Raw genomic sequence first — 27832 nt, forward strand, 5'->3', positions numbered from 1 at the left:
ACTTGGGAGTCAATCGACTCAGGGACTTTGAGACTTTTTTTTAACCGTGCCCATGGTTTGTTCTTCATCAAATTATGGTATTGTTTTGCACTGCTGTAACTATATGTTATAATTATGTGGTTCTGTCAGTGTTAGTCTTTGGTTTGTCCTGTTTTCTGTGATATCACTCCAGAGAGACATTGTATCATTTCTTAATGCATGTATGCATTTCTAAATGACAATAAAAGGACAAACTCCAAGGCAAAGTAAATGGCAGGATACTTGGTAGTGTGGAGGAGCAGAGGGATCTCGGGGTACATGTCCACAGGTCCCTGAAAGTTGCCTCACAGGTAGATAGGGTAGCTAAGAAAGCTTATGGGGTGTTAGCTTTCATAAGCCGAGGGATAGATTTTAAGAGTCGCCATGTAATGATGCAGCTCTATAAAACTCTGGTTAGGCCACACTTGGAGTACTGTGTTCAGTTCTGGTCACCTCACTATAGGAAGGATGTGGAGGCATTGGAAAGGGTACAGAGGAGATTTACCAGGATGCTGCCTGGTTTAGAAAGTATGCATTATGATCAGAGATTAAGGGAGCTAGGGCTTTACTCTTTGGAGTGAAGGAAGATGAGAGGAGACATGATAGAGGTGTACAAGATAATAAGAGGAATAGATAGAGTGGATAGCCAGCGCCTCTTCCCCAGGGCACCACTGCTCAATACAAGAGGACGTGGCTTTAAGGTAAGGGGTGGGAAGTTCAAGGGGGATATTAGAGGAAGGTTTTTTACTCAGAGCGTGGTTGGTGCGTGGAATGCACTGCTTGAGTCAATGGTGGAGGCAGATACATTAGTGATGTTTAGGAGACTACTAGACAGGTATATGGAGGAATCTAAGGTGGGGGCTTATATGGGAGGCAGGGTTTGAGGGTCGGCACAACATTGTGGGCGAAGGAGCTGTACTGTGCTGTACTATTCTATGTTCTAAAAGAGGGCTGAGTGTTCTCATAATCTAATCTAACAGTCTTTTAAAGTGCCTCTAACCATCAGAACTGTAGTAATTTTCCCATACTGGTTTTGTTCTATTTTGTGGTGTTCTGGAAAAACTTATAATCTAACGATGACTGAAAATTGCAAATGCTGCAATTTTTAAATTGTCGAACAAAGGCAGCATGGTAGTGTATAGGTTGGCATAACGCTATTACTGTGCCAGCAATCTGGGTTCAATTACATTGCTGTCTCTCAGACGTTTGTACGTTCTTCCCGTGACTGGGTGAGTTTCCTCTGGATGCTGTAGTATTCTCCCACGTTCCAAAGGCATGTGGGCTCATTGGGCCGGAAGCGTCTGTTACTGTTTTGCACCGCTAAATAAATAAATAAATAAATATTGTCAGAGGGAGAAGCATGAGCTTGTGGCCTTGACGTTGGCAGGGGTGGCACAGTGGTGATGCTTGGGAAAAAGAGGATGAAGACAAGACTGGAAGGCCAGCAGCTTAAAGGGCTGTCCTGTCTGACTGTCACTTAAGCAGCCAGTCCAGAAGCCGAGAGCAACAAAAGGCATAAAGCCGATACAGCTGATGTTTTGGGGACTGCCTCATAGAGTTGAAGAATCGAGCAGTATGGAAATAGGCCCCTTCACCCCAGGTTGTCCACGTTGATCTGATTATGGCCCATCTGTTGGTCGAGGTCGACCACCGATGTTGTGTCTTAGCTGACTATGTCGTTTGTGCGCGCCGTCTGCGGCTAATGAGACCAATGCAAGAGTGGTCGTCTCTGTTGCAAAGGTCGTCTATAAATGGCCTCAGCTGTGCTGGGGCTGCACTGTCCCTTTCTATGTCTTCTGCCGCTCTCAGGAATTTTTCCTCATCTGGCTTAAGGTGTTGTTTTCTGCTGCTTAGTGCTAATTGTCCAGGTCTTGCTGCCATGCAGAAGTGTTCTGGTGATGCAAGCGTTGTACACTGCCATCTTTATTTTGACTCAGAGTTTGGTGAGGGAGACAAGAGTTGTTGCAGCCTTCCTGATACGCTCCTTGATTTCTTCATCCGAGGAGAAGTTGTCACTAATGCCTGGGGAGGGATGTGGAATTGCCACATTCCAGAGATGGGGAAGGCTGGATAGGTTTGAGGTGGTGGCAGCCGAGTAACAGCCTTTCTTGGGATGCTTGGCGAATAGGATCACTTGGTCAGTTGGCGATGGAGAGTGGGCTGGCTGTGGGTGACCAGGCCCCAAGCCAGGGCCTGGGGCCCCACTGCTTCCCAAGCAGCTGCATCCCTCTCAGTCAGCAGGTCACCAGACACAAGTACGGGACATTGGAGCTGGTTTTGCCTAAATGGCAAGTGTACCCACCCACATGGGGAATGCTTCAGGAGTAAACACCAAGGAAAAATCTAAGTCAGTCCTACATTGAGCTCAACGCTGACTGGCAATTCCTGCAATGCCGCTGGTTCCAAACTGTATCGATCTCTTCTGTTCCTTTGGATTCATCAGCTGTATGGAGAGGGAGAGTCTGTTGCATTGGCAACAGCTTGCTCTCCAATATCATACTTCCCTGGGTTGCTTCTACGTTGAACATATCCTTCAAAACTTCTCCGGTTCATGTAGCTGATCAAGTACCTTTTAAATGTTGCCAATATATGTACCTGCTTCAGCCACTTCTCTAGTAACTCATTCAATATACTGACTACCCCTTGGGTGAAAAAGTTGCCTGTCAGGCTCCGATTCAATCTCTCCTTTCTCACCTTAAATCCATGCCTTCTCGTTATGGATTCTCCAAGAGGTGAAACAGAGACACCTCTTTTTTCCTTATTAGGGAGAGAGAGAGAGCCTGTGGTATGTCAAATACCAGGTGAACGAGTAGTCTTTGGGGTACTGCAAGCCTGTGTCTTTATTGATGCTTTGTTGCACACTTCAGTGGTCAGTGGGGGGGGGGCACCGAAGCTTTTTTTTTGCTGGTGGGGGAGGGGGATCATTGTTTAGCTGCTCCTTAGAGGCGGGAGGGGGAGCTGGGGGTGGGGGTCTTTGGGGTTCTAACGTTTAACTGTCATTCATTCTTTGGGACACTCCTTTGTTTTGTCGATGGTTGTGAAGAAAAAGAATTTCAGAATGTATATTGCATACATTTCTCTGACATTAAATGTACCTTTAAAACCTCCAGTTCTGGACAAAAGACTGTGACTTGATCTACATTTCTTATAATTTTATACACCTCTTATTTTCCTAAGTTGCACTGACAATGACAATGACAATCATCTGCTCAAGCCCTCTTCATAACTCAATCCCTCAGGCCTTAACAACATCCTCACAAATCTCCTCTGTATTCTTTTCTATTGCTGGGTGGGCAAAACTGAATATGATATGGTAATTGTGGCCTCACCAATGGATTGTAAGACTGCAGCGTAACATCCCATCTTCTATACCAGGGGTCCCCAACCTTTTTTGCACCGTGGGACTGGTTTAATATTGACAATATTCTTGCGGTCCGGCCGACCGGGGGGAGGGGGCGTGGTTGGTGTTCAAGTAGGGTTAAACTCACCTCAACATGTCTTTTACATTTAGGGTTGACAACTTTCTCACTCCAAAATAAGGGACAAAAGTAGCAGTCAAATACGGGACCCTTGTGTTTACCCCAAGAAAGACTACCATGACCATGAAGCCTTGTGTGGGCATTTGTGTGCGCATGCGTGTACGTGCCGATTTTTTTCCACAAATCGGTTTTGGCTTAATCTTCCCAACTACACTATACATACATCATTTCTACTTTATATAGGCTGTGTATTTATCATATCATTCCTGCTTTTACTATATGTTAGTGTTATTTTAGGTTTTATGTGTTATTTGGTATGAATTGGTATGTTATTTTGTGGGTCTGGGAACGCTCAAAAATATTTCCCATGTAAATTAATGGTAATTGCTTCTTCGCTTTATGCCGTTTTGGCATGAATGGTTCATAGGACCGCTCTACCTTAGCGGGGGAAATATGGGACAAGGGCAGTCCCGCATGGGACAAACCAATTTAGCCCAATATACGGGATGTCCTGGCAAATACAGGACAGTTGGCAACACTATGTTCAAGTCCAACAATGTGTGACAGGGAATGAGGAAAGGTGCAGCTGGCTCATATTGTTTCCTTGCGGCCTGGTAGCACATGCTTTGCGGCCCGGTAGTTGGGGACCGCTGTTCTATACTCAGTGCCGTGGCTGTTGAATGGCAGTGTACCAAAAACCTTCTTCATGTCCCTGTCTACCTGCACGGCCACTTTCAGGGAAATGTGTACTTGTGCTCCTCGATCCCTCTGTTCTACAACATTCCCCAGGGCCCAATGATTGACTATAAAAACCAACCTTTGTATGACTTTCCAAAGTGCAAACTTTACACTTATCCAAAGTAAACCATGGACAGCAGCAACTTTAATGGATTTGGCAGAATAAGGGGTGGGGTTCAAGCTTTCATTGGCAGGGAGTTCCGACCTTGGTCTGGTTGTCTCACCATCATCACAGGATGTTCTGCACATATTCAGGAGGTGCTCTGGCTTTGCTTGTAAGGAGATTGGTATGAGATTGGGAAGGAATCGGGGAATTATTAAGAAGGTGACTGTCTCTGAATGGGAGATGAATTAGCCATAATTCAGAGGGTTTTGGTTACAATCAGAAGGCTGTCTGCTGTGATCCTGGGTGGGGCAGGGGTGGAAATGAAGTGCTGTTTGGAAGATGGTTCAGATGTGCTTGTTGCAGGGAGGTACAGGGTGTAGGAAGTGGATATGGAGCTATTGGGCTGGTGCAAAATCTCCCTCTTTGAAGTTAATTGTGATGCTTTGACCACTGTGCAGTGAACCTTTTGGAATGCAGCTGTAAGTTGGTCGGTTTGCACTTGAGTTAGTCTCAAAGCTGAAAAAAGTTGGGTGCGAGTGTGGGAAGTAAGTATGAGATCTAAAAGGATGGCCATATCATCAAAGCTGAAGTAATGAATGAAAATGTTAATGAAAAGAGCTTTGACGTCTCTCAGGAATACATGGATGCCCTAGGGAATCTGAAAGCAGAATGCAACTTGTCCTTGCCTGCCAATCTTTGCTCTCGAGCCCTCCCTCGAGAAGCATTTACAGAAAATGTCATGGGATGTTGCTAAAATATAAATGCACAGTGAAAATAAACATAGATTGTAATGGTATCTTCAATGAACGCTCGAGGTTTGGAATATTTTTAATACCTTAGCAAAAGATTGCTGCCTTGAAGTTCATCTCCATCGGGGGAGTACGGTAATGGCAATTTCCAGGTCATTTTACATCAGATTCTGATTCATTTAGTTGTCACAGGTACATCAAAACATACAGTGAAATGCATTGTTGGCGTTAACAACCAACACAGACTAAGGCCGCAAGTGTCACCACTCATTCCAGCGGCAACATAACATGCCCACGATGCTTGGCAGAACAAAATAGAACACAACAAGCAACAAAACAAAAGCAAATCAGGCCCCTTTCCTCCCTCCCACTGCACCCACTCACACACACATCCAGTTCTCTAACTCCCAGACAGGCCTCTGGGCCTCCACTGGATTTGCAGATTTGCAGGCTAAGGCCTTCAATTGTGTTTCCAGTGGTTTTCAGACTCGTAGACCTAGGGCTTCGACTTCTGGAGTTCTGATCGACTTTCAGTCCTGGATCTTTCTGGGAATGCAACCAATCATGAGTTACCCTTGAAGTCCCGATGAAGCGCGCCTTGGCCTGAAACATCGATTGTTTATTCCCCTCTGTCGATGCTACCTGACTTGCCAAGCATTGCATGCGTGTTGCTCTGGATTTCCAGCATCACAATTTCTCTTGTGTTTCTGAGTTATTCTTGCCGACTGATGCCATTTTCATGTTAGGGCCATGCAGGATGAGGTTGTTCCTCACATAATGTTTCTTTTGGTGGATTGGAACATGTTGCTCAGATAGTAAAGATCACTGTGCACTCTCAGACTTGGAACTTGCTGGAAGCATCACTTGCTTACCTTGCTTAAGAACAAATCTGAGCAAGAGTAAGCCATGTTGTAAGACCGTGGCTGATCTGACCCTGCCCTCAGTTTCACCTTTCCGTCTTTCCCTTACCCATTGATTTCCCTACAGTCCAAGAGCCTGTCCATCATGACCTAAAATATATTCAGTGGTTCAGCCTCTGTAGCTCTCAGAGTCAGAGAACTCCAAAGATTAACAACCCTCCTGGGTAGAAATTCATCCTCACCTCTGTCTTAAATAAGAAACTCTGCCCTTATAGGTTCCCTGTGAGGAGAAACCTCCCCTCGGCATCTGATATCCTTTGGTTTTTCCTCCAAGACTACCCTGCACACCTCCACTTTCCATCAAACCACCCATACCTCTAGTCCAGCCACTTATTTTCACAGTCTACTGCCCTGTAGGTTCCAAGTTTCAAAGTGCAAAGTAAAATTTATTATCAGAGTACACACAAGTCATCACATACAGCCCCGAGATTCCTTTTTTCCCCCTCCGGGCACACTTAGCAAATCTATAGAACAGTAACTGTAAACAAGCTGTGCAAATGCAGATATAAATAAATAGCAATAAATAACAAAATGAAATGAAATATCTTGATTGTCATTGCATAGTACAATTTGTCATGCACCAATACAGTGAAAATGAGTTTGCAACTCTCATACTCAATGCTATAAAACAACAAATACAATAAATAAACGAGAAATAAAATCAAGTAACTAGCCAGTACAAGCAATGGCCAGCAGTACAAAAACACAACTCAGATGCATGACAGCCATAAAACCAGTATTAAAGTAGCAATATGACAAATTTATGGATGATGCTTGATCGATTGGTTCAGAGCAATTATAGCTCTGGGGAAAAAGCTATTTTTCAGTCTGGAAGTGTGGGCATAGAAAATCTTATAATGTCTGCCAGATGGAAGAAGTTCAAACAGATGATTGTATGGGTGTGTATTGTCCTTACAGATGCTTGTAGCTTTCCTTAGGCAGCGAGAGCTGTAGGTGTCCTCCAGGGCTGGGAGCTGTGTCCCGATGATCTTCTGTGCACTAGAGACAACCCACTGAAGTGCTTTCCTGTCAGCTGCTGTACAGCTGAGATACCACTCAGAGATGCAGTGTGTTAAGATGCTCTCTATGGTGCAGCGGTAAAAGGTCACCAGCATCTGTTCAGGTAGACCAGCTTTCTTCAGCGTCCTGAGGAAAAACAAGCATTGCTGTGCTTTCTTAACTATTGTTGTGGTGTTAGTGGACCATATAAGGTCTTCTGAGATGTGTATTCCCAGGAACCTGAAACAAGCTCAAAATAACAAAATAACAGAGTCCTTAAATGAGTGCAGTTACCCCAGTTTGGTCTGATGGTTGAGGGGTAGTAACTGTTCTTGAACCTGATGGTGTGAGTCCTGAGGCTCTTGCACCTTCTACCTGATGGCAGTAGTGAGAAAAGAGTATTGCCTGGGTGGTCAGGATCTTTGATGATGGATGCTACTTTGCTATGACAATGTTTCATGTAGATGTGCTCCATGGTTGGGAAGGTTTTAGTACTGAAGTACTGTTGTGTTTTATTTGCAATTACATTTATATGATGTGTCCAGGACAGGTCCTCTGAGATAGTGACATCCAGGAATTTAAAGTTACTGACCCTCTCCACCTCTGATCCGCCGATGATTACTGGCTCACAGACCTTTGATTTCCCTCTCCTGAAGTCCACAATCAGTTCCTTGGTCTTACGGACATTGAGTGAGAGGTTGTTGTTATTACACCACTCAGTTTCAATGTCTCTCCTGTATGCTGATTCATCACCACCTTTGATACAGCCCACAACAGTGGTGTCATTTGCAAATTTGTATATGGTGTTGGATGTGTATTTAGCCACCCAGTCATGGGTGTCAAGCGAGTAGATCAGGGGGCTAAGTACACATCCTTGTGGTGCTCCTGTGCTGATGGAGATTATGAAGGAGATGTTTTTGCCAATCTGAACTGACTCAGGTATATAAATGAGGAAATCCAGGATCCAATTGCAAAAGGGGGTATTGAGGCAAAGGTCTTGAGAGTTTACTGATTAGTTTAGAGGGGATGATGGTGTTAAAAGCTGAGCTGTAGCGAATAATGAGCATCCAGATGTCTGCATCTTTGCTGTCCAAGTGATCAGAATCAGAATCAGCGTCAGGTTTATTGTCACTAACACGTGAAATTTGTTGTTTTGCGGAAGCAGTATAGTGCAGTACATAAAATATACTATAAATTATAATTACAAATATATATTAATGAAGATAAATAAGTAGTGCAAAAAGAGAGCAAAAGTAATGAGATGGTGTTCATGGGTTCATTGTCCATTCTGAAACCTTATGGCAGAGGGTAATAAGTTGTCTCTGAAAGGTTCAGTGTGTGCCTTCAGCAACAGCTGCCACATGAAGCCTGTGGCCATCAAACTTTACAACTCCTCCCTTGGAGGGTCAGACACACTGAGCCAATAGGCTGGTCCTGGACTTACTTCCTGGCCTAATTTACATATTACTATTTAATTATTTATGATTTTATTACTATTTAATTATTTATGGTGCAACTAACGAAAACCAATTTCCCTCGGGATCAATGAAGTATGACTATGACTATGACAAGCATCACTGGAGGCTCCCAATGTTCATTAGTGTCCAATGTCTCCCAGTACAATTCCTCAACTAATTATCAATGCCGTCTATCCTACCTGTGGTTCCCTGCCATCCGGATCTACTCTCTAATGTATTCACAGTCTCTGTCGTTGGGCCTTGGGCACAGATCTGTTTGCAACAAGAGAGGGAGAGTGTGCGAGGTTCCATATGCACACCAGTGCGTTTATCCACTAGCAAGCACTAGAATCTCAGGTATTCCTACATTGGCTCTTTCATGATTGGGGGCTGAGGCCAACTCAAATATGAAGCTGAACACTGAGTCCTGAAGAAGGGTCTCGGCCTGAAACGTTGACTCCTCACTCTATAGATGCTGCCTGACTTGTTGAGTTCATCTAGCATTTTGCATGGGTGGCTTTGGATTTCCAGCATCTGCAGATGATCTCATGTTTATGATTAAGCTGAACACTGCCCTTGCTCAGAAGCATCATGCAGCGTGATCTCTCTGGTATCGAGAATTATTTAAAAACTGTTTGCTTCCCCATAAGCCAAAAGGCGGGTGCAGTCACAACAGGTTATCATTCAGCCAATGCAAAAACCACAGCTGCTACAATTATCTTCAAGTAGCACATATTCTACTCAGGTTAATGCGGTAATTTGGTAATTTTCTCTGTTTTCTTGTGTGTGTTTCACTCTGACCCCACACCTTCCTCTCAACCGGTATCGTCAAAAACCAGTGATTAACCTGACCAAATCTGCCCTTCACTGCGGACGAGGGTAAACGGGGCTACTCTGCTGGGAATTCAGAAAGCAGAAACCTTTTGGTGTATGCACCCTACAGCTCTGCATTCCTTGTGTTATTGAAATTTTAGAAAGAGTTTGAAATGAAAAGATTGCTAGCCTCGGGGAATTCCTCACTGCTGTGTGGTACAATGCCCAGAATTCTAGTGAAGTCTTAAACCTGGAATGTCTCCTAGTGCCATTAGCATAAACTGTTCTTTTATTCCCCATGTCAGGTAAAGCTACTGTGTCCTTATTAACCATCATTTAATAACAATATCCCCCACCCCCATTCCCACTCCCCTGGCTTCCCTGTCCCTCCCACCCCCACCATCACTACTTTACTGCTATGCTACAGGTGCAGATAGGAACTGCTTCATTTTAAATCTCTCAGTCCCTGCAAGTTGGAGCAGATTTTGTCAAATGGCAATGCAGCACAAACCTCCAAAGCATCTTCATCACCGGTAAAGCCTCCCAAACTTGACACCTAAATATCCAGATCGCTGAAGATCCTTAATGTAAAGACATTGAAGTTGTATCTTGAACAGAAGACATTTCTGTATCCTATCTTTTATGGTGCTAGTGATCACCGACTGGGGTTTAGTTCCCACCACTGTCTGTAAAGCGTTTGTACATTCTCCCCATGGCTGTGTGGGTTTCCTTTGAGTGCTCTGGTGTCCTCCCTTATCCAAAGATGTACGGTTTAGGGTGGGTTAAGTTGTGGGCACGCTTATGTTGGTGCTGGAAGCATGGCCACACTTGCAAGCTGCCCCCAGCACATCCTTGGACTTTGTTGGTCATTGACACAAACAACATATTTCACTGTATGTTTTGATGTTTCAATGTACTCATGACAAATGGTTGTTCGTCCATCGTTGATGTCGATGAGGACCTAGACACCATTATGATGGTGTCGAGACTAGCGCGTGATTTGGATTTAAGTGAGGGAGAGTTGCGCAGCGTCAGCCTCACTCTCTCTTCCCAATTCTCATCTGGATCCAGTGGCAAGACAGAGTCTAGACGGCTGGAGATGGGACTAGGCGCAGTGGATGACCAGGACATCTTCTGTGTCTTGTCCTGCTCTACACGTTCCACGACGCTTGCAGAGACCGCCTTCTTGACCATTGGACCTTCCATTGGTCTCGTCCGCTCAATCCGCCGGAGTCTGTCTTCACGTGCTGGGATAGACAACTCCCTATCACACCGAGGGTTTGAGACCCGTCGGCTACCCTCACCTGGTTTAGCCGGCTTGTCGAAGCCGTTGCCCGGGGTGTGGCCGCTGTCGCGTGCAAACAGCTACAGGGAGCCACAGGTGAGAGCTGAGTGCCAGGTGGGGACCAAAGGTGGACTAACCGCCCTGAAAAGGACACGACATGTTCCCCCACCAGGGGTGCTACCCCTCCCTGACACCCCATACACCCCATGACAAATAAAGATGATCTGTTTCCAGTCAGTTACTCTGTATAAGAACGTTGAATGTGCTACATCCCTGTAGCTATTGCACTTTGGCCATTAGATTTTAAATTGAAAAAATATATTGAGAAGAACCAAGAATTGTCGGTGAATCAGAGTATCCTGCTCTTCTGAAAATGCCTCTTGTCATCAGCAATTAAGCTTTAAATAACACTATGGTCAGCCTTTCTTATAGTATTTATATCACGTCTGTAAAGTGACAGTCTAGGTTAAACATTGCAGGAGGAGATTAATGCATTTTCTCAAAGATTGACTTTAAATTTTTGACGCACTAAATGAGGGTTGGAGGCAGCACTGTCAACAAACTGGAAGTCACAAAATTGCAAATTTGGATGACCATTGTTTTAGTAGATTGGAGACAAGTGACTGCAGATGCTGTCGCCTTACAGTGGTGTGCTGCCCCGTAAGAGTGGTAAAACCCAACCTTGGCTGTTCATTGACAGTAACTTCTTGCAGGCACTGCCTTGTTCCCATGGTGACCCATTTAAAGAGATCTCTGCATGGCAGCTGAAGGCCACTGTGGAAATGCGTGAGAGCAGAGGTGTAGGGTGGGGAAGGGGTAGGAAACTTGGGTGGAAGAATAAGAAGACATTAGTCAGTTGGGGAAGGATGCAGAGTGAAGAAAGGCATTCTTGCTATGCTCTATGGCCATATGTGGCCCCCAGCACCCTGATCAGCAGTAACCATTATGCTTCAGATAGATCGGATTCAGGTTTAATATCACCAGCAAATGTCGTAAGATTTGTTGGCTTTGTGGCAGCTTTTCCACAGTTATGTTTAATAGTTAAATAAGTAGTGCAAAAATAGTAATAAAAAAGCAGTGAAGCGGTGTACATGGTTTCAATGTCCATTCAGAAATCAGACAGCAGAGGGGAAGAAGCTGTTCCTGAGTCATTGAGTGTGTGCCTTCAGGCTTCTGTACCTCCTTCCTGATGGTAACAATGAGAACAAAGCATGTCCCGGGTGCTAGGGGTCTTTAATGATGGGTGCTGTCTTTTTGAGTCGTCGCTCCTTGAAGGTGTCCTGGATGGGCTGTGAACTGTGATTAGCAAAGTATACCTGAAACTTCAAAATAAATTTACTATCAAAGTACGTATCTGTTAGCAAATGCTACCTATAGATGTATTTTCATGTGGGTATTTATGGGGGAAAAAGAAATACAACAGAATTTATGAAAAAATATACATAAACTTGACAACTAATGTGCAAAATAAAACTTGCATGAATTTGTTCATTATGCGCTGTGCGTATGACATGGGTGATCGCGGTCTTTCCACGACCATGATTGTACTTGGCAAATTTTTCTGTAGAAGTGGTTTGCCAATTCTTGCTTCAGGGCAGTGTCTTTACAAGACAGGTGTCCCCAGTCATTATCAATACTCTTCAGAGTTTGTCTGCCTGTTGTCAGTGGTCGTGTAACCAGGACTTATGATATGCACCAGCTACCAGCTGATCTCATGGCTTCATGTGACCCTGATCGCGGGGGGCGGGGAGGTGGGGGTTAAGCTGATACTACACCTTGCCAAGGGTGACCTGCAGGCTAGTGGAGGGAAGGAGTGCCTTACACCTCCTTTGGTAGAGATGTATCTCCACCCTGTGTATGAATTATTTACAGACAATGCCTTTAAGGATAAATGCCAATCAAGCAAAGCCTCTGCCAAATTACACCACTGGCCTGACAACTGGAGGGCTTCATCTGCTAACTCTAAAGGATGTCAGCTACCAATAGGGAAAAGTATTTGCTACTGACAAAACAGATACACATATTACATCGGAGAGTGGGTTCAGTGGGACATAGAAACATAGAAAATAGGTGCAGGAGTAGGCCACTCAGCCCTTCAAGCCTGCACCACCTTTCAGTACGATCATGGCTGATCATCCAACTCAGAACCCTGTACCAGCCTTATCTTCATACCCCCGATCACTTTAGCCACAAGGGCCATATCTAACGCCCTCTTAACTATAGCCAATGAACTGGCCTCAACTGTTTGCTGTGGCAGAGAATTCCACAGATTCACCGCTCTCTGTGTGAAGAAGTTTTTCCTCATCTCGGTCCTAAAAGGCTTCCCCTTTATCCTCAAACTGTGACTCCTCGTTCTGGACTTCCCCAACATCGAGAACAATCTTCCTGCATCTAGCCTGTCGAATTTTATACGTTTCAATCAGATCCCCCTCAATCTTCTAAATTTCAGCGAGTATAAGCCTAGCTGATCATATGATGATCATCATATGAATATTTCATATGAATTTCATCATATGAAAGTCCTGCCATCCCAGGAATCAAGCTGGTGGGACAGTTGGGCTTTATAAGTTGCATAGTTGTTTATATCCGACGGTGGAATATGAGGATCTATTCCTCTGCTCCAAGGGATCGCAACCTTTTTCATGCCATGGACCCCTACCATTAACCAAGGGGCCCACAGACCCCGTGTTGGGAGCCCCTGATTTAAGTGTGTCTAGGACTGTATTCTGAAGGCCCTACATCTTTGTAGCTCCTATTCTTGTGCTTTGGATTCTCAATTGCTGAGTTGATTCAAGACTGAAACTCATTATTTTTTTGGCCAGCATGGAATTTCAGGAGATAGATTTCAGGTGGGAGAGTGGATCAGATGTGTAATCAGCAATGATTTTATTGATTGGCAGGATGGGCTGCTGGGTTGCACGACTGACTTGCACCTTTATTTCACACCTAATGCAGAGGATCTATAGGGGCATGCATTCCGCAGCAGACGTTCTCATGCGCTATCGTCGATACAGCGGCTCTCGGATGAAATGTTTGAAGCTTTAGGTTTCATACAAGTACTGCAGTGTCACTTGTCTCAGCAAATGAGAGATGTTATCAAAGCAGATTCTCTGAGTCAAGTCCTACTTGCGTTTTGGCCTGAGCTTCAAATATTGTAGCTGAATTGCAGACAAAATAGATGAAATTGAAAAGAAATATTTACACGCATTAACAAATAATTTGCAAAGCCCAGTAAGGACTCACTTTTTGAAAGAGAAATGACCGTTAGTTTTACCCGAGTAATTGACTTTTCATCAAAGCACAACCCTTGGTATACTAGAGACACAAGAAACATGACAGATGCTGGAAATCTGGAGCAACACACAAAATGCTGGAGGAATTCAACAGGTCAGGCAGCAGCTATAGAGGGAAATGTACAGTTGATGTTTCAGGTCAAGGCACCTTCAAGACTAGAAAGAGGGGAGATAGCCAGAATGAAAAAAGGTGGGGGAAAGGAGTGGAGTAAATATGATGAGCGATAGGTGACTCCTGGTGATGGGGGTGTGATTAGCAGGTGAGGGAGATGGAGTGTGGGAATGATGTTACAAGCTAGGGGCGGGGGTGATAAGTGGAAATAAGAAAGAGCTGCAGAAGATGGAATCCGATAGGAGAGAACAGTGGACCACAGAATAAAAGAAAGGAGGACTGTGTGGGTGATGGGCAGATTGAGAGGGTGGAGGAAGGGAAAGAGATGAGGGGATGGAGCCAGTGAGCTAAGGGAAGAAAGGGACAGAAAGAGTTACCAGAAGTTTGGGAAATCAATATTCATGCTGTCAATTTGGAGATACCAAAATGGATTAAGGGGTGCTAATCCTCTAACCTGTGACTAGCCTCAACTTGGCATTAGAGAAGGCTGTGGGCAGATATGTCAGTGTGGAATTAAAATGGCTGGCCACCAGACGATCTTGGCTGGTATTGTGGACTGTGAAAATGCTCGATGAAGCGATCCCCCAATCTGCGTCGGGTCTTGCCCATGTAGAAGAGGCTGCAGCATAGTCGCCAGGTGTAATAAATGACACTGGTGGATTCACAGTGAATGACTGCCACACCTGGAAGTACTGACTGTGGGCCAGAATGGGGGTGAGGGAGAAGGTGAAGGGGCAAGTGTAATACTGAGTGCAATTGCACTCCAAAAATTGCCGCCTTTACTGGAATCTCCTGCTGGCTGCGATGTGGGATTAATAATTACTACCATTGGCAAGTATTTATTTATTGTTTATTTATCAAGATACAGTGTAGTGTAGTATAGGCTCCTCCACCCCTTCACGTCACACTGCCCAGCAACCCCTGATTTAGTCCTAGCCTAATCACGAGCCAGTTTACAATGACCAATTATGATTATGAAGACACGTACTCCTCTTTTATTGTCATTTATTATAAAGCATGCATTAAGAAAGGATACATTATTTCCTCCGGTGTGATATCACAAAACACAGGCCAAACCAAGACTGAAAAAACTGACAAGACCATATGATTATAACATATAGTTACAAACAGTGTAACAATACCATAACCTGATGAAGAAGTCCGTGAGCACAGTAAAGTTCAAAGTTTCTCAGATGTCCCACATCTCACGCAGACGGGAGAAGGAAGAAAAACTCTCCCTGCCGTACCAACCACAGTCTGACTCTGAGCCATCCGAAAACTTCAAGCTCTGATCAACTCTCCGACACCGAGTACTGAGCGAGTACACTGTCCGAAAGATTCGACCTCCTTCTCGGTCGCCAAAAGCAGGCAAGGCCGGGGATTTTGAGGCCTACCCTCCGAAAGATTCCCAACCACACAGTATCCTACCAACCGGTACATCCTTGGACTCTGGATGGGAACTGGAGCACCTGGGGGAAACCCATGCAGTCATGGGGAGAACGCAGTAACTCCTTACAGGACCTGGGTTGCTGGTACTGTAAAGCGTTGTGCTAAGCACTGTGGTACCATGCCACCCCGAATATGTGCAGGAGTATCAACGTGGTTAGTGTTAAGGAACTGACATTGAGTCATATTAATCATCATTGCCATCAAAATGACAGGGAGTGCATCTAGTATATTACTCAAGAAACTTCTAAGTACAGTGGTCAACAATGCCCACCAGGCCAGTTTTGCACTGGTGATCCAGCAAAGCTGAAATTTTGAGCTGTTGAACCAGGGTGCTATTTGACAGCGTGGTTGCATCTTTTTGGTTGTGTTTTTAATTATTCTATTTAGAGATGCCATATGATAACGTGGCCAAGTGGTTATGGCATTGGACTAGCGACCTGAAGGTCATGAGTTCGAGCCCCAGCCGAGGGAACGTGTTGTGTCCTTGAGCAAGGCACTTAATCACACATTGCTCTGCGATGACACCAGTGCCAAGCTGTATGGGTCCTAATGCCCTTCCCTCGGACAACATCGGTGTCGTGGAGAGGGGAGACTTGCAGCATGGACAACTGACGGTCTTCCATACAACCTTGCCCAGGCCTGTGCCCTGGAGAGTGAAGACTTTCCAGGCGCAGATCCATGGTCTCGCAAGAGTAGCGGATGCTTTTACTTTATGATAACAGGCTCTTCCAGCGCAATGATACCAATTAACCTACTAACTTGTACATCTTTGGAATGTGAAGGATACTGGTGCATCTGAAGGAGACCCACATGGTGAGAGGGAGAACTTGCAAACTCCTTACAGAGAGCAGCAGAATTGACCCAGATTGCCAGCACTTTAACAATATTATACTAACAGCTATACTGCCTTACTGTTTTATACTTTGTCCCTCTTTAAATCTTTCTTCATATAACTGGGTCTCGCTATTCGTGTCCTGAATGAAATTGGCGGGTTCAGTAACAACAAACATTGGTATTGCATCCTTAACGTAAGTAAGGGGTGGTTTCTTTCTTTTTTTTATTTAGCAATACACTGAGGAGTAGGCCCTTCCAGCCCTTTGAACTGCATCGCCCCGGCAACCTCCGAGAAACCCAATTAACCCTATCTAGTCATGGGACAGTTTACAATGACTAATTAACCCACCCAGTACATCTTTGGACTGTGGGAGGAAACCAGATGACCCGGAGAAAACACATTCCACAGGGAAGATATACAGGGACTCCTCACAGAGCGGTGCTGGAATTGAACCCTGAACTCCGGAACACGACGAGCTGTAAAAGCGTGATGCGAATCACTACACCAGCGTGGCGTGGTTTAAGAGAATGGTGAGACAGCTGTTGCAGATCCAAAGGAATACTGTTTGTGTAGGACTAAATTTGCTGGCTTAATGATATGGGCTAAACTTTGTGGCCATGTCCTTAGCCATCAGGTTTTTAAATAGTAATGGATGCAAGAAAGGCATAGCTTAAGCTCCTGCTTCATTTCCTTTGTTCACACAGAGCAGAAGAGATTAGAAACTTTAATCAAAGATAGCTGAGGAGTATCTAAACCAGAAACAGGGAGGAATTCTGGTGAATGCTAATGAAATAGACAAAATAGTCTGCAACTGAATACAATACAGTTATGTAGTCACCGGGATAAACCTGAAGATCCTCTGGGAAAGCTCTCAATGCCAAGATCCAGTTGACACATGCATTCATAAAATTAAAATTATTCTCCAAATGTTTGAAATATTGCACGCTTAAAAGAATTTGTTAAATCAATGCTGGTAGTAGTTTGTATTAAATATCCACCCACACTGACGACTTTCCAAAGACCATCTTTGTTTCCTGCAAATCTTCCACATAAAAACTAAAAAAGTCTTGAAAGAAGCACTGACATGTTAAACATACTGTGCACACCTAGTCCTGTGTACTGTGCTGAACTGTTTCGTGTTCTATATTGAAGTGTACTGCTTCCTCTTATCCTCTACCTCCCAATAGCAATTCTGTAATCAACAAACATTATGCTGAAAGAGCTCAGTGGGTCTAGCAGCAGCGGTGGGGTTGGAGAAGGGATTATCAATATTTCATTTCCTTTCCACATCTCCGAAGCTACTCAACCCACTGAGTTTTTCCAGCAACACACATAAAAGTTGCTGGTGAACGCAGCAGGCCAGGCAGCACCTCTAGGAAGAGATACAGTTGACGTTTCGGGCTGAGACCCTTCGTCAGGGCTGTACCTCACACTAGAGATGCTGCCTGGCCTGCTGCATTCACCAGCAACTTTTATGTGTGTTGCTTGAAATTTCAACATCTGCAGATTTCCTCGTGTTTGAGTTTTTCCAGCAGATTGTTCATTGCTCCCAAATCCAGCAATTGCAGCCTCTTCTATTCCTATTGAATTCTGCAGTGCTGGTCACAGGGGGGGCCACGGCTGAAACAAACAAATTGGGAGGTTGTAGGCTGAGCAAATTATATCAGGCACCCTTCCCCAGCTCTGGGTCCTCTTACTTAAATTCCCAATCTGCTAACTCTGCTAATAATGACACACAACATTTACAAATAATTTCTGATGGGACTCCTAATCTGATAAGAATCTCATCAGTGAAAGCCAGTGTCCTTTTAATTTCTGTTTATCTTGTGCAACGTTTTTCAGTCTCCAGAAAAGTTGCCTGTATTATTCCCCTAATTTCTTACTGCAAGCTCATAGCCTACATAAATCTATGCCATTTTCAATCAAGCTAGACGGCCTTGCTGATGCTAAGCACCCTGTGCACGTGTGACACGGTTTAGTCAGTTTTGCTGCTTAGTTAAGGCTCAGGATTTAAACAAGTTTTATTGCTCTGGACCACACAGATTGGAATTGCTCCCAGGAGTGAAAGTGTTATGGGATCTCATAAAAAGGACTGTGAATCATGAAAACTGATACGATATACTGCCATCTTGTATGTTTCACACTCCATGTAATATTTCCATTTGCTATCCAGAAGGAAATTATTCATATTGGAGTCAATTATTAATAATGAACTCAAATTGATTCAGTTGACGTCTGAAATTCACAGATAGGACTCGAATGAAGCCTAGATTCTTTGGTCCTGCAGCTGCTGAGTATAAATTGGGTATTTGTAACTGAAAAAGTAAATGTAGCTCAAACTAGATGCAAACTCAGTTGACACTTTCAACACCAGCTCAAAATCTATTTAACATTGCTTTTAACTAACACCTTTCTGGCTTTTATTTTCATTTTAATTTTATTTTCATGTTTGCACTTTATCTCATTGTAAAGCACTTTGAACGACATCGTCTATATGACAATTACTCTATAAGTAAGTTGCAACACACACAAAATGCTGTAGGAACTCAGCAGTTCAGGTAGCACCAATGTTTCGGGCAGAATTTTTATTTTAGTGTCTTCCCCCTTCCTTTCCAGTCCTGATGAAGGGACTCAGCCCGAAAAGTCGACTGTTTACTCATTTTCGTAGATGCTGCCTGACCTGCTAAGTTCCTCCAGCATTTTGTCTGTGTTGCTCTGGATTTCCAGCACCTGCAGAATCACTTGTGTCAATAAATAAGTTATTATCATGATATTAATATTAATATGGAGGCAAGTTAATCAAAGATCAGCTAATAATGCATCATTACAGATGCAAATACAGTGGTGTATCTAAACTGCTTTTGATAGGATAATGTTTTTGTGCTATTTATTTAATTGGGTTCTCTTTATCTAGTTTTAGAACTTATGTGAAGATCTGATCATATTTTAGGTCATATTTATGCAGAAATAGAGAAAATTCTTCTGGGTTCACAAACTTCCAACCACCATGGTATAATGTATCCAACTCTGCTAATGCAGAGTGAAGATGGAAAGACTTCAAAAAAATATAAACAGAATCATTGAATAGCTGAAATATGATATGGAAAAATGGGAGGTCATCCACTTTGGTAGGAAAGAATAGAAAGGTGGAGTATGCTTTACTGATGACAGATTAAAAGATGTCATTATGACCTAACTGTTCTTTTACATGAGTCACTGAGAGTCAATGTGCAGATACAGCAAGAACCTGGAAGGCAAACGTTTTGTTGCTCCTTATTGCATGAGTTGGGGTGGCAGGGTGGAGATACATCTCTGCCAAAGGAGGTGCACTCCTTCCCTCGGCTAGCCTGCAGATTACCCTTGGGCAAAGTATAGCACCTGCTCAGCTCCCGGTCAGTGTCACCTGAAGCCATGGGAGAATGTGCTGGATGCTGGTGCATATCACAAGTCCTGGTTATGCAACCACTGACGTCTGCACATCAGAGGATTGATAATGGCTGGCGTCAACTGTCTTGTAAAGACACTGCCCAGAAGAAGGCAATGGAAAACCACTTCTGTAGAAAAATTTGACAGGAGAATTCATGGTAATGGGAAGACCATGATTGCCAACGTCATACAACACAGTGCATAATGGTGATGATTGTAATAGTAAAGATCCCATTCTGCTGTTATACAGAGACTCTCGAACAGTGTCTCTGAAATACCGTACTTGGGTCTTGCCTGCCTATCCCTGGAAGGGAGGCCTTATAACAAAGGAAGTGCACAAAGATTTATCAGATAGATTCTAGAGATGGGACGAGTATATTCTATCTCGGGGTCCCGAACCTTTTTTGCACTGCAGACCGGTTTAATATTGACAATATTCTTGAGGACCGGCCGACGGGCGTGGTGGGGTGGTGATAGTCAACAGTGTGCGTGACAGGGAATGAGGAAAGGTGCAACTGACTCATATCGTTTCATATCGCCAAATCATATCGTTTCCTTGCGGCCCAGTAGCACATGATTTGCGGCCCGGTGGTTGGGGACCACTGTTCTATCTGATTAAGCAGATCAGGTCTGTGTTGTTTTGAGTTTAGAAAAATGAGAGGTGACCTCATTGAAACATTGCTCTGCCTGGCAAAGTAGATACTGGGGTGAAGTTTACCCAACTGGGTGTCTGGAATCAGTATCCCCAGTCACAAAATAAGGATCCAACTATTTTGCACTGAGGTAAGAATTTTTATCCAGCGATTTCTGAATATTGAATCAGTCAATGTATTACGTAGTTAGTGCAGGAAAGTGATGTAGACGATAAAGATTATTGAATCCAGTCCAGGCATGAGGAGCAGAATGACTTATTTTCATTTTTACTTCTTCTTAACGTTCAACCTCAGACCATTTAGTCTGACCATATATGAGACAAGAGGTTCTGCAGTTTTCTGGAAATTCAGAGTAAATCACACAAAATGCTAGAGGAACTCAACGGGTCAGGCAAGCTTCTCTGGAGAGGAATAAACAGTCAAGTTTTTGAGCTGATGCCCTATGAACAGGGTATCAAAACCTTTCTAGATATGAGATTGGTGGTGGGTGTAACGTAGACAGATACTGCTCAGAAATATACTCAGTGGTCACTTTATTTGGTGCACCTGTACACCTACTCATTAATGCAACTGTTTAATCAGCCAATCACGTGGCAGCAACTCAGCGCATAAAAGCATGCGGACATGGTCAAGAGGTTCATTTGCTGTTCAGACCAGACATCAAAATGGGGAGGAAATGTGACCTGAGTGACTTTGACTGTGAATGATTGTTGGTGCCAGATAGGGTGGACTGAGTATCTCAGGAACTGCTGATCTTCTGGGATTTTCACACACAGTCTCTGGAACTCACAGAGAATGGTGTGGAAGACAAAAGAACATACAGTGACTGGCAGCCTTCGGCACAAAAATTTCTAGTTAATGAGAGTTGTCAGAGGAGAATGGCCCGACTGGTTCAAGTTGCCTTGATGGCAACAGTAACTCAAATAACTATGGTGTCCAGAAGAGTATCTCTGAATGCACAAAACAGCGAACCTTCACTGGTAAGATGGAGGTACGCACAGTAGCTGCCGCCTCTCCAACCAGTGGTGTAGTTGGTCGCCCTTTACGTCTTGTTTTATGGTGACAAGACACTGCTGGATATCAAGAACCGCAGGTCTACCCCATCTTCAAGTTGCTTGAGAGCAGTGGAGCTGGACTTGTAGCGTCCCATTTTGTCTGTGGCAGCCACCCAAGGAGGAAGGCGTCAGTGGCGATGCGCAGAGATGGAGCGCTGCCCAACAAGTTGTGCAAATGATTGTCTTGGGCATTTTTCTTCTGATGGCAAGGCCCTGCTGGACATTGGTAATGTGGAATACTGCAAGTCTGATTCACTGGTTCAACAGGAAGACCGACGGTAGGGGAGCTGTGTGCCCTTGGTTGTTGCACAGACCAGACCCTTGTGCTCCGGCTAAACCGGCCACTGCTGCCCAGAGGGGTTGTGACACAGTGGGCTGGGGAGGGGGTGACCCCACCTGTTGGTGCTGCTTTCCAACGTTCCCTCAGAGGAAGACAAGCTGGGTTTTGTTAACCTGTGGCTCCATTAGCGCGTGATGAGTACTGCTGTGCGCTCGATCTTGCAGAAACATGGCTTCAGAGCGGCATCCCATGCACCATCATCCTACAGGCCATGACTCTCAGGGACATGGGCTCTATTATTATTTTTCTTTGTGATTGTATGTTTACTGCCAACATAATCATGTGTGCTGTGTGCGACTGCTGTACTGTGTTTCGCACCTTGATGCCGGAGGAACATTGTTTTATTTGAATGTCTTTCATGTGCATGGTTGAATGCCAATTAAACTTGAACTTGAACCTTGAGGTCGATTGGCTACAGCAGCAGAAAACCATTAATACTCTGTGGCCACTGTATTAGGTAGAAGGGGTACCTAATAAAGTGACCACTGAGTATATTAACTATTTCATGCGGTCTAAAAGTGCCAGTTATATCTGAAATAAAACTACAGCTATAGCTACTATAAACAAGAGAAAATCTGCAGATGCTGGAAATCAAAGTAGTACTCTCAAAATGCTGGAGGAACTCAGCAGGTGAGACTGGTAGCATCTATGGAGAAGAGTACAGAGTCGACGTTTCCAGCCAAGACCCTTGGTCAGGAAGCTACAGTACAGCTACTGTGTCTCATAGCTTTCTAGCCTGTAATTGTAGTATTCCCCTGTGCTGGTCCTCTTCCACCCTTCCGGGATACTTTTGCCCCAGCAGTAAAGCACTTTGCCCCAGGTTTAAAAGGAAGCTCTGCCAGGCCCTTCAGTAAAGGCAAGGCTACTAGGACCTACTGTGTTTTATTATCTCACTTAAGCCAAGAAGTCACTGTAACTAACTTGCAAGCAAAACCTGGGGATTCTTTACAATTCTTCAAATAATTAAAACTCTTAACAATGGCTCAGTGGGCATTACCAGACCTGTTCCTATACGAGTTACATATTTATCTCCTCGTTCCTGTTGTCTGCCCACAGTTGGCTGTACTTCCCTCTCCTGTTGTATTAATATCCTTCCCTGGAGGATGCCAAACGGTTGTTTTAATCATTTATTCTCAAGATGTGGGCATGTGAATTCATTGTGTGTATCTCATTGTTTTGGAGCAAGACCAATTCAGAGAATTTTACTTGGCAACCATATTTGGATGGAACTGATCAGATATGGATGTTGGGTTTCCACGCAGGTGTCATTAGGACATTATTATACATTATAATAGTCCAGCATCACATGGGTTCCATTTTTATGGTTGGTTTGGCTTCAGATTATCACACTGCCGTGCTACCCTTTGAGTTCAGCTTCTATGGGTTATTAATTCAGTGCACTGCCAGACAAAACAATTAATGTAATTAGTACAGTTCTGTGCAAAAGTCTTAGGCCGTGTAAAAAAAAATCTTTAAAGCAAGGATGCTTTCAAAAATAATGAAATGAGAAGTTTGAAAAATACTATAAAGAGCAGTAAACAGTTAAAAAAACTAAATCAAATCAATATTTGGTGTGACCACCCTTCGCATTTAAAACTACATCAATTCTCTTAGGTACAATGCTGTGCTGTTAAGAAAATCAGCTGATAGGTTGCTCCAAGCAGCTTGGAAAACTTGCCACAGTTCTTCTGCAGACTTTGGCAGTCCCACTTGCTCTCGTTTCACTAGGTAATCCCACACACCCTCGATGATCAAGGCTGTGTGGAGGCTATACCATCTGAAACTATGTAAAAAAATCCAAGGTGCCTAAAATTTTTGCACAGTACTATATTTACATAACCAATTGGTAATATAACTGGTTACATTAGTCACATTACCAATGTAATGTATCCAATGTACAGTACAGAAGAGTGGATATTCTGCAACTGATAATTTGGGACATTTCATAGAAGAGGCCAATCTGCAAGTCAGAATTTAAGTAAAGATTGCCAAGTCCATAATGAGAAGCGTTACTACTTCCCCTTGATTCCCAAAAAAACAGGTTGTTAAAATGAAATGTTGGTTCAGAAAGTTAAATCTTTCAGAAATAACGTCTATAATTTTTACCTGTCATGTTATACAAGCACTGTTAATCTAACCCTGTTGTTTTGTGACATAAATGAAAGTGGCAAAAAAGCCATTGGAGGCTACTTTCAGCTGCCCTGTAGCAATTGGATGGAAGTCTGAGATAAACATGCCTGCTGTTATAAATGGATCTCAGGGTTGTATATAGTGACATATATGCACTTTAAATTTTCTCAGAAATTTCTGGATAGTATATTCCCATGCAGTGTACAAATGACGCATTGGCAATTCTGAAGACTGTTCACAAATCTCAGTAAATGTCAGATTCATGAAGGATGGTAGGTTGAAGAGGTGAATGGACTGCTCTGGTTCCAATTGTTCCGATCCAATGTGGCCAGCCAGCTTGGTGGTGAATGGAATTGATTGCTTCAGGGAAGGTCCTCGAAGCTTGCCTGAATCACTAACTTGGATGTCTACTTTTGAAAGGGCGTTGCATCTTTCAAAGCATTGCTTCTTTGTGATGATCAATCAGTTTTCCTTTTGGACATGAACCGCAATTCCCCTTGGACATAAACCGGAATTCCCCACTACTGGAGCTGTAAAGTGCACATTTCAGTTGTGATGTGATGAGGAAAACTTTATCAAACCTGTTTCTTTGTCCATTCTTTGAGCACCATGTTCCCGGTCTTTGTATTCGTTTGCTTTGGGAATGTGGGTGGCAACCCATCTAACATGCTGCACAATGATAAGTCCACGACTTGTTTTTCATTGTAAAAAGCCACTTTCAACGCTGATGCTCGTTTCCATTCCAAACCACTCCATTTGCACTGTAGGACAGGTAGTGAGGAGCAAATTTGAAGCTAATATGAACACAGCAGTTCTATGTTTAATCCCACTATTTTCACCAGCAAGTTGAGGGATCACGGTTGTACCAATACCCACAACTGGTAAAAATTAGTTCTGTGAGTTCCTTATGTATGTACGGTCACATTCAAACAGTTACTTGTACAAAGTGTTTTATGGGACTACTTGTATATTAATTGTGTTTTTTTTATTATTGTGTTCTTTATGCTTATTGTTTTTATATTGTGCTGCATCAGATCCAGAGTAACAATCACTTCATTCTCCTTTACACTCGTGCACTGAAGAATGAGGATAAAGGGTTTTAAATCTTCAATCTTGAGAGACTGTGACTCCAATGTGGTGTATAGTATACCTTTGGTATTTTATTCAGACTTTTAGAGTTTTTTTTTTGTTTCTTCCTGTGTTTTTGGCAGCCAAGAGTTTGGCTTGATTAGCCATGGCAAGTGATTGTATGTAGGCAGTCTCCAGGGAATACTGGACAATGTTAGATTCTGTGGCTCTCCTCCGGTGAAATGACTTATCAAAGTGTATTGTAATCTTGGTAACACAGGGCTGCATATTTGGAAATAAAACATCTAACTTCTGCGTTCAACCTGTCCTTAATACTGCTTACTTTCAAGGAAAATTCCCAAATCCTGTTGCAACAAGCCAATTGTGCAAAGTTGGGCTAATTTGGGAAACACAGGAGCAATGTGAGAAGACATTTAAAGATGGCCTCTTTTGTATTTAGCAGGAATTAAATTACAGAGAATCAGTAAAGTCTTTGGCAGTGAAAAGCTTTCCCTGGAATGAGGACCCTCTAAATTAAGTCATGTTGACAACTTTTAGATCAGGCTGCGGAAGTTCTAGTTTTAGCACATGGTGCTCCTTTTGATAACTGAACTCGGGAAAGGATGACCCAGGCTGCAATCCCAGCAATTCCAGACTCATCCGTGGTTCCATTTCACAGTTAAATAGTTCCACTTGCTTGCAAGGCTTTTACCATAAGACCATAGGACATAGATGCAGAATTAGATTGTTCAGCCCATCAAGGCTCTTCTGTCATTCCATCATGGCTGATTATTCACCCTCTCAACCCTATTCTCCTGTCTTCTCTCTGTAGGATTTGACACCCTGACTAATCAAGAATCTATCATCTGCACTTCAAATATACTTAATGATTTGGCCTCCAGAGCCATCTGTGGCAATGAATTCCACCGATTCAATACCCCTTGTCTAAAGATTCCTCCACATCTCAGTCCTTAATGGAGGTCCCTCTGGTTTGAGGCCTTGCCCTCCTGTCCTAGGCTCATCAGCTATTGGAAACATCCTCCCCATATCCACTCTATCCAGACATTTCAATAGTCAATAGGTTTCAATGAGATCCCTCCTCATTCTTCTAAACTCCACCAATTACAGGACAGACCCATCAAATGCTCCTCTCATTCCCAGAATAATTCTCATGAACCTCCTCTGGACACTGTCCAATGCCAGCACATACTTGCTCACAATACTCCAAGTGAGGTCTGAGCAATGCCTTATAAAGCCTGAGCATCATACCCTTGAAATGAGTGCTAACATTGCATATTCCTTCCTTACCACTGACTCAATCTGCAAGTTAACCTTTAGGGAGTCCTGCACAAGGACTCCCAAGTGCCTTTGCATCTCTGGTTTTTGAATTTTCTCTCCCTTTTGAAAATAGACAACACCTTTATTCCTTCTACCAAAGTGCATGACCGTACACTTCCCTACACTATCTTCCATCTGACACTTTGCCCATTCTCCCAATCTGTCTCAGTTCTTCTGCAGAGTCCCTGCCTCCTCAACACTGTTTGCCCCTCCACCTATCTTTGTATCACTGCAAACTTGACCATAAAGCCATCAATTCCATCATCCATATCAGAGACCTGTAACATGAAAAGAAGCAGTTTCAACAACTTCCCATATAGAGTACCATTAGTCAGCAGCAGCCAAAAAAAGGCTCCCTTTATTCACCCACTTTGTCTCCGATCCATGCTAGTATCTTTCCTGTAATACCATGGGCTAGTCTCTCTCTAAGCAGCCTCATGTGCAGCTGCTTATCAAAAGCCTTCTGAAAATCCAAGCAAGCAACATCCACTAACTCTCCTTTGTCTATCTTGCCTATTATTTCCGCAAAGAATTCCAGCAGATTTGTCAGACAAGATTTTCCTTTAAGGTAATCATGCTGACTTTGAACTATTTTATCATGTGCCTCCAAATACTCTGAAGTCTCATCCTTAATAATGGACTCCAACATCGGAAGTCAGGCTAATTGACCTATAATTTCTTTTCTTCTGCTTCCCTCCCTTCTTAAGGAGTGGAGTGATATTTTCAACTTTCCAGTCCTCCTGAACCAATCCAGAATCCAGTGATTCTTGAAAGATCATTACTAATGCTGCCACAATCTCTGCATTTACTTCTTTCAGAACACTGGGGTGTAGTCCATCTGATTCAGGTGATTTATCTACCTTTAGACCTTTCTTCTTTCCAAGCACCTTCTCCATAGTAATAGCAACCACACTCATTTTTTCCCCCTGACATTTAAGTTCCTCTACCATTTCTTGCCTTCCATTACTACCCCTCCAGCATCATTTTCTAGAGGTTTGATATCCACACTCGTCTTTCATTTACTCTTGGTATATTTGAAAAAAATCTTCCGATATCCTGTTGTATATTATTGAATAGCTTCCCTTAATATTTCATCTTTTCTCACTTTATGGCTTTTTACTTGCCTTTTATTGGTTATTAAAAGTTACCCAATTGTCTAACTTATCACTAGTTTTTGCTACATTGTATACCCTGTCCTCTACTCTTATGCTGTCATTGACTTCCCTTGTCAGGCACAGTTACCTCCTCCTCCCTGTAGAATACTATTTCATCTTTGGGATGGACTGTAGGTATCATGTGCCTTCTGAATTTCCCCCGAAACTCCAGCCATTGCTGTCATCCCTACTAGTGTCCCCTTCCACTCAACTTCACACAGCTCCTTTCTCATGCCTCCAAAATTCCCTATACTCCACTAATACTAATGCATCAGACTTTATTTTCTCTTAATCAATCTACAGGGTGAATTCTATCAAACTATGATCACTGTCTCCTGAGGGTTCCTTTACCTTAAGCTATCTAGTCAAATCTGGTTTATCACACAATACCCAATCTAGAACTGCCTTTCCCCTG

At 43.4% G+C, this 27832-nt stretch overlaps 1 protein-coding gene across 5 annotated transcripts in view; it reads left to right on the top strand.

The window, feature by feature from the left end:
- The window catches only part of col4a6 (collagen, type IV, alpha 6), a 448523-nt gene that overhangs the window by 105962 nt on the left and 314729 nt on the right, over positions 1 to 27832 (top strand). The window lies entirely within an intron of this gene.

Source organism: Mobula birostris, chromosome 10, assembly GCF_030028105.1.
Source record: "Mobula birostris isolate sMobBir1 chromosome 10, sMobBir1.hap1, whole genome shotgun sequence".
NCBI classification, from domain to species: Eukaryota; Metazoa; Chordata; class Chondrichthyes; order Myliobatiformes; family Myliobatidae; genus Mobula; species Mobula birostris.